The sequence below is a fragment of the Pipistrellus kuhlii genome, unplaced genomic scaffold, assembly GCF_014108245.1.
Source record: "Pipistrellus kuhlii isolate mPipKuh1 unplaced genomic scaffold, mPipKuh1.p scaffold_m20_p_17, whole genome shotgun sequence".
In the NCBI taxonomy this organism is placed as follows: domain Eukaryota; kingdom Metazoa; phylum Chordata; class Mammalia; order Chiroptera; family Vespertilionidae; genus Pipistrellus; species Pipistrellus kuhlii.
The window spans coordinates 21271576-21277575 of NW_023425482.1; positions in this window are offsets into that span (position 1 = coordinate 21271576).

Below are 6000 nucleotides of genomic sequence, written 5' to 3' on the forward strand. Positions count from 1 at the left end.
CATTTTAAGATTCCTGATACGTGTGAACAAATTTGTCTCTTCTTGAGTCTTAAAAATCAGTTCCCTCCTCCCTACATTTCTCTTCTCAGCATCTCAAACACAGGAAATGCCAACCAAGAATAAACCAAGACCTGCAGATAGAGATCAATAGATCAATAAAAGAGGCTGAATAATTCAACACTCACTTCTAGCTCATTATCAACTCTGGAATCCAAATGCATTCTTTTTATTTCCTTTTGTGTCCCTCTTGATGATACCTCGACACCTTGCCCTGTTCCTGGAGTTTTCAAATTTCCTTAGCCCTAAACCATCCTGGCAGGCCAGGTTTCCCATCAGGCTGTAATATTGGCTTGTAAATAGGCCATCAGAATTACTAGTCATGGTCGAAACCGGTTTGGTTCAGTGGATAGAGCGTCGGGCCTGAGGACTGGAGGGTCCCAGGTTCAATTCCGGTCAAGGGCAGTTACATTGGTTGCGGGCACATCCCCAGTACGGGGTGTGCAAGAGGCAGCTGATCGATGATTCTCATCCATGTTTCTAGCTCTCTGTTAAAAAAATCAATAAAAAATATATATATATTTAAAATCAATAAAATATATATTTAAAAAAAAAGAATTACTAGCCATGGCCACCTCACCCGCCTGCTTTCCCTCTAGATATACAAGCACAATTAATAAAGCAAACAATAAGCAGTTGAGATTTTGCTTTCCAGCAATGTTATCAGTTTGTCTCAAATAAACTCTTATGAGAAGTTTAAAAAAATAAAGCAAACATAATTTCCTTCCTCTAGATCAGGGGTGGGGAACCTTTTTTTTCTGCCAAGGGCCATTTGGATATTTATAACGAAATTATCAACTTAAAAAATGAGCCGAAACCAGTTTGGCTCAGTGGTAGAGCATCGATCTGTGGACTGAAAAGTCCCGGGTTCAATTCCGGTCAAGGGCATGTACCTGGGTTGAGGGCACATCCCAGTAGGGGGTGTGCAAGAGGCAGCTGGTAGATGTTTCTCTCTCATCGACGTTTCTAGCTCTCTATCTCTCTCCCTTCCTGTCTGTAAAATATCAATAAAATATATTTTAAAAAAAAGAAAAGAAAATTGGCTATATTTAAAAAAAAAATGATCCTGCTCTATTTGGTCAAATATTGAATTAACTCACCCCTCATGCTTTGGCAGGGCCAGGCCAAATGATTTATTGGGCCTTATACAGCCCACGGGCCAATGTTCCCCATCCCTGCTCTAGATGATACTTCTGAGTGAATGGACAAGGAGTTCCTTTTCAGGCTTGGCTAACTTCCTCTATCTAGCTTGCTCCTTTCCTCTTTCTCAGCCCAACAAATTCATACTCTTTCATTAAGTGTGGGCCCAGAAGCCTCTGAGAATCGTTTTTCCACTGCACTGGGCAGACCGATTGGCCCCCAGAATCCCCTCACCAATGCCTGCCCTAGAGACGGAACCCCACCTCCTCAATGCACCCCACAGTCTTGATAGCTTCCCTGGCCTCACCTTATGCTAAGGTCATCTTGCTCCCTCCTGCCCAAGGGGAGCTCCCAGCATGCCTTACAATCAAAGTAGTATTGGAGATTGCGATGGACACAAAGATGCCATGGATAGGCTGGAGGGAGTACATTGGACTGATAAAACTGCCCATTGTGGATGTTTTGGGTTAGGTGGTGACGGAACAATCACCCAATCACAGCCTTTTCTGAGGCACGTGTGGTATAAGCGTGTGTAGGTGGCAAGCCCAGAGGAGGCAGGCATGGAGTTCACCTTATATCCAGAAGCTCATTCACATTGTAAACCGGATAAGTGGTGCCCCCTGGAGGTGTGTGCTGCAAAATTCTTCTGCCATACCCATGTGCTAGGAGAGGGATAACGGATCTCCTATCCAGGCTGTTTCCCTGCTTTTCCCATTAGACTCCACTACCCAAGTTTGTTTGGGTTTGGTTATATCCTCATTCTTGGGGAAACTATTCTTTTTTTCCAGATCTGCTGAGTTTTGTGAAATATATTAGTTACCTAGAAACCAGGCAAGGTCACGATTTCTCCTGCCAGAGAGGATCAGAGAGACCAACTGAGTGTCTGAGATCACACAGCAGGGTGAACAGTTGTATTTGAACCCATGATCCCTGCCCATCGGCAGGCAGTCTTTACTAGCAATGCAGAATCCCATGATGCAGGCGTCTTCAAACTACGGCCCACGGGCCACATGCGGCCCGCAGAGGAGTCTGATCCGGCCCGCCAGATTTTTTGGACAGTGAGCGCAGCGGAGGTGTTACAGTAGGAATTAGTAGTTCATATAGTCCGGCCCTCCAGCTCTCTGAGGGACCGTGATCTGGCCCCCACTTTAAAAAGTTTGAGGACCCCTGTAACAGAGCAACAAATCAATGGTGGCACCTCTGGCAGGTGCCGAAAGGCCCAGCAACAGGGCCAGGGTTTTGGAGCCGTGGGTTTGGGGGTGTTTCTAGAACAGCCTTGGAATCTACCAGTCCTTGCCCGAGGCTAGAAGAGCTGCTCCTTAGGAAAGACATTATAATCAGCCAGAGGCACCTCTATCAGCTTTTTTTTTTTTTAAATATATTTTTATTGATTTTTTACAGAGAGGAAGGGAGAGGGATAGAGAGTCAGAAACATCGATCAGCTGCCTCCTGCACACCCCCTACTGGGGATGTGCCCACAACCAAGGTACATGCCCTTGGCCAGAATTGAACCTGGGACTTTTCAGTCTGCAGGCCAACACTCTATCCACTGAGCCAAACCGGTTTCGGCCTCTATCAGCTTTTGATGAATGTTCCTGTCACTGGTGCTAATTTCCTGAAAGGCTTTTCTTCCACCTTCCGGCTCCCCATGAAAAGGGTTCTTGCTCCTTCCCTGCAGGAGATCCATCATGGCCACCCAGGGGCTCCTTGGTGAGGTCCCAGGCACGCTCTCCCACAATGCCTGTGGCTAAACGGGAGTGAACAGGAGTCCTGGACAACAGATGGAGGAGACTGGGTTGGAGCAGTGTCCCCCGCACAGTCACTGTTACAGCACACGGCTGAGGAGAACCAGGCCCGGAGAGGCAAAGGGCCAGGAGGGACAGGCCCAGACAGGAACTCACTCAGAGGGACAGGCCTAGACAAGAACACACGGCTCCCAAATTCTGCCTAAAGGAGGCATGCTGAAGTCTGCTCCGTGAGGTCATCTGATCCCAGCCTCTGAGTTCTTTCAGGGCTCAGATGGGCCTTCCTCCCCTTCTGATTTGCTCAGACACATGGGCACAACCCAATTCCTTGTGGCCATGGAGCTATCATTGTGATTACAGAGGGCCCGTGGTGAGAGGCTGGAGTGCTGTCTTGATTGGCTTTCTCTGGGGGCGAAGGGGGGAAAGGGGAGTCCCCAGCCAACACCTAGCCTGTCTTTAGAGAAGTGATCCCCTCTTCCTCACAGAAAGTCTGATCCAGGAGGGCTTGAGGTCAGTTCTACAGCCCCCAGCGAGCCCCCAGCCCTTCCCTACCAAGGCCAGACCTGAAAGAGGTGGGGAAAGAAAAAAAGAAAAAGAAAAAGTGAAAGAAAAAGAAGAAAAAAGGCCATCCTCAACCCCATTCCACTGCACCCAGGACCTCTAACCCAGCCCCTGGTTGGCACTGTTGGCAGAAACAAACATTGTACAGCAGATTTCTTTGGGATCTTCTCTGCCAGCTTCTTCCCTTCTAGAAACGTCAGCCTCACTCAGAGCGTGTCCTCGGTACAGGTCCACCTTGTTCCCCACTGTAAGGTCCCGTCGAGTCCCGCTTGGGCCGGAAAGAGGCCAGTGGGGAAGGGGAAGCCTTGAAGTGGTGGTGGCTGCACCCCCCTGCACCCCTCTTTCATTTACCGAATGCCTCCTTGGACCTCGCTCTTTCTCTCCGCTTAAGGTCCCCGCCAAGCCCCTGGAGCCTCTGCCAGGAGGTCTGTGGGCTCCCGGAGGCCAGAACGGATCCCTCTGGGTCTCCCAGCGCCCACAGGTGAGCGAGTGAGGCTGGGCAGGGCAGGGACCTGGGAAGGAGTCCATGCATGCATTCTCTGGTCAGTGATGGGCACCTAGGGCCCTACACTGCCCACCCACCCTGCTGCCCACCTCCCAGCCGAGGGTGTCTAAGGCCAGGCCCTGCCATGGCCACCCGGAGGGCACGGCTCTGGGCGTGGCCAGCTCAAGTCTAGCCTTGGAGGTCCTGAAGCCAGGAGGACCAGGAGGCCATCAGAGGACTTGGGCCGGGGGCCCTCCTAGGGAGGGAGGCCCCACCCCGCTGGCCCCCACCTCCCGGCGTGGCGTTTAAGCTCCTCCCGGCGCCCCGAATCCGCCAGGGCTCTGGCCCCGCGCCAGGCAGGCAGCCGGATCCATGGCCGCAGCTGGCGGGAGGCGGACGGCGTCCCCCGGGGCTGCGGGCGGAGGGGCTCCGCGCAGGGGCCGCAGCTCCCGCACTGATTGGGCCTCCCCGCCGCCTCGCCGGTAATTGCTGCCGGAGCGGGGCCTGGGGCCGGCGGGGGTGTCGGAGGAGAGGAAGGGGCGCTGCTTCCGGAGCGGGGGATCCGGCTCTGCAGGAGCTGAGCCGCAGAGGCCCCCAGGAGACGCGTTTGCATGCTGTTCCTCCGCCAGCTCGGCCCGGGGAGAGGGATGGAGAGGAGGAATGGGGGGAGGATGGACCGTAGGAGGGGCTTCATCCACGTGGAGGCCCTGGGAGCCGGTAAAAAAAAGGGGGAAGGTGCCCTGACCGGTTTGGCTCAGTGGATAGAGCATAGAGCATCGGCCTGCGGACTGAAAGGTCCCGGGTTAGATTCCGGTCAAGGGCATGTACCTTGGTTGCGGGCACATCCCCAGTAGGGGGCGTGCAGGAGGCGGCTGATGGATGTTTGTAAGTCTCTATCCCTCTCCCTTCCTCTCTGTAAAAAAAAAAAAAAAAAAAAAAAAAAAAAAAAAATATATATATATATATATATATATATATATAATGTATTTATATATAATATATATAAAGGGAAAGGCGACAAAGAGGTGTGTGTGTGTGTGTGTGTGTGTGTGTGTGTGTGTTGTGTGTTGTGGGCAGGGCTTCACCAAGATCCAACCAGTTCTGGTGGGGGTAGGGGGGTCGTGGTGGTGGCTTTAGGATTGGGACTGGAAGGCGGGAAGGAGAGGGTAGGAACCGGGGCTGTGACCAGTCTGCCCATCCGAGTTGGAATGTCTAGAGGAGGGCCTAGGCCTGAGTCCATTCTGATCCTGGCATCTGCTGCAACCTGGTTGGGTCCTGAGTGAGGCCCAGCTCGTGGGCTCATTTCAATGTCCAGGCCTGAAGCACAGAGGGGACTTGTGTCAGCATCTGAGTGAACAGCACTGATTCCTGAGGGAGAGGATGGATGTCAAGGCCCCTGGAACCAGAAGAGGCTCTCGCTCAGGGACAGTAGGGAGGGGCAACTGCACATCAGGAGACACTCAAGTGGGTAATGATGCCCTTAAGGCATGAGGGGTCTGGGCATGAGGGGTCCGGGGCTGATGGGCAGGGAGAAGGAAGAGGGATGTGCGGGGACCACTATTCCCAAGTGGAAGAGCTGCTGTCCCCTGCCAAGTTTCTTTCTGTTCTTGCAATAGTCTCTCAGGGCCTGGACAAGATGGACAGGGAACTGAGGTTGAGAGGGAGTGGGTTTAAAATCCAAGAGGAGGGGCTGCAGGCAGAGTAGGAGAGGGGCTTGGAGGATGGCTTCCCTGAGAGTCTAAGAGGGCCAGCTTGCTGAGAGGGCACCCAGACTGTCATTCAAAACATCATGGGGCTCCATCTGGTACCACTTCTGGGCAGACACAGGCCCAAGTGTTAAAGTGGAAGAGGCCCTTAACAAAGTTAGGAAGACACCCCCCAAAATCCCTAATTTGTCGATCTTTAAGTTGTAGTCAGGGAACCATATGTTGGTTTTTTTTTTCAGTCAGTGTGGTTAAGTTTGCGTTACCTATACCAGGAAGCATTTCTTAAAAAAATATATATTTTGTTGAT